The sequence below is a fragment of the Leptonychotes weddellii genome, unplaced genomic scaffold (genome assembly GCF_054177405.1).
Source record: "Leptonychotes weddellii isolate Sample4059 unplaced genomic scaffold, ASM5417740v2 HiC_scaffold_15589, whole genome shotgun sequence".
Taxonomy (NCBI): domain Eukaryota; kingdom Metazoa; phylum Chordata; class Mammalia; order Carnivora; family Phocidae; genus Leptonychotes; species Leptonychotes weddellii.
The window spans coordinates 1-1,989 of record NW_027737719.1 but is presented as its reverse complement, the minus strand read 5'-3'; the positions used below and the strand labels follow the sequence as shown (position 1 = coordinate 1,989).

Genomic DNA, 1,989 nt, shown 5'->3' with positions numbered 1-1,989 from the left:
CCTCTTATAATTCTCCCAAAGCAGAAAGGTGGTACCACCTTGCTACTGACCGTCTGGGTACTTACGGCAGTTAGGAACCTGATACACACTCTACTTCCTAGGTCATCTAGGAATATTTAATTCCTGGACCTTCTTGTATCTATCATAGGTCTATTTTCTAGGATGATGCAAATAACACAATGTTTTAATTTTGGATTTTATAATAGATTGATAATTGGAAAGACAATTCCTCTTCCTTAGGAGTGTCTTGACTGTATTTGGCCCTTTACTTTCCTCTCACGTTCAAGATCACCTTGTGTGTTTCCATTAAAAGTAAACTCCTTGTGCTTTTTCGCAACGGGTTCGCTGCCAGAACACAGGTGTCGTGAAAACCACAGCTCAACCTAACCCAAAATGGGAAAGGAAAAGACTCACGTCAACATCGCCTTCATTGGACAGGTAGATGTGGGCAAGTCTACCACTACTGGTCATCTGATCTACAAGTGTGGTGGGATCGACAAAAGAACTATCGAAAAATCTGAGAAGGAGGCTGCTGAGATGGGAAAGGGCTCCTTCAAGTATGCCTGGGTCTTGGATAAACTGAAAGCTGAACGTGAACGTGGTATCACCATTGTTACCTCCCTGTGGAAATTCGAGACCAGCAAGTATTATGTGACCATCACTGATGACCCAGGACACAGAGACTTTATCAAAAACATGATTACAGGCACATCTCAAGCTGACTGTGCTGTCCTGATTGTTGCTGCTGGTGTCGGTGAATTTTAAGCCGGTATCTCCAAGAATGGGCAGACCCGTGAGCATGCCCTTCTGGCTTACACCCTGGGTGTAAAACAACTAATTGTTGGTGTTAACAAGATGGATTCCACTGAGCCACCCTACAGCCAGAAGAGATACGAGGAAATCGTTAAGGAAGTCAGCACCTACATTAAGAAAATTGGCTACAACCCCGACACAGTAGCATTTGTGCCAATTTCTGGTTGGAACGGTGACAACATGCTGGAGCCAAGTGCTAACATGCCTTGGTTCAAGGGATGGAAAGTCACCTGTAAAGATGGGAATGCCAGTGGAACCACACTGCTTGAAGCTCTGGATTGCATTCTGCCACCAACTCGTCCAACTGACAAGCCCTTGCGTCTGCCTCTCCAGGACGTCTACAAAATTGGTGGTATTGGTACTGTCCCTGTGGGCCGAGTCGAGACTGGTGTTCTTAGACCTGGCATGGTGGTCACCTTTATTCCAGTCAATGTTACAACTGAAGTAGAGTCTGTTGAAATGCACCATGCAGCTTTGAGTGAGGCTCTTCCTGGGGACAACGTGGGCTTCAATGTCAAGAACGTATCTGTCAAAGATGTTCGTCGTGGCAATGTGGCTGGTGACAGCAAAAATGACCCACCCACGGAAGCAGCTGGCTTCACGGCTCAGGTGATTATCCTGAACCATCCAGGCCAAATCAGTGCTGAATATGCACCTGAGCCATATTGTCACATAACTCACATTGTTTGCAAGTTTGCTGAGCTGAAGGAGAAGATAGATCATCGTTCTGGAAAAAAGCTGGAAGAATGGTCCCAAGTTCTTGAAATCTGGTGATGCTGCCATATTGATATGGTTCCTGGCAAGCCTGTGTGTGTCGGGAGCTTCTCTGACTATCCTCCTCTGGGCTGTTTTGCTGTTCGTGACATGAGACAGTTGCTGTGGGTGTCGTCAAAGCAGTGGACAAGAAGGCAGCTGGAGCTGGCAAGGTCACCAAGTCTGCCCAGAAAGCTCGGAAGGCTAAATGAATATTATCCCCAATACCTGCCACCCCAGTCTTAATCAGTGGTGGAAGAACGGTCTCAGAACTGTTTGTGTCAATTGGCCATTTAAGTTTAATAGTAAAAGACTGGTTAATGATAACAATGCATCGTAAAACCTTCAGAAGGAAAGGAGAATGTTTTGTGGACCATTTGTTTTTTTTATGTGTGTGTGGCAGTTTTAAGTTATTAGTTCTTT

The 1,989-nt window shown here is 45.4% G+C and overlaps 1 pseudogene; it reads left to right on the top strand.

Annotated features, from left to right (window-relative positions):
* The first annotated feature begins 378 nt into the window (after positions 1–378).
* On the top strand, positions 379–1,928 carry LOC102728806 (elongation factor 1-alpha 1 pseudogene; annotated as a pseudogene).
* The last annotated feature ends 61 nt before the right edge of the window (positions 1,929–1,989 follow it).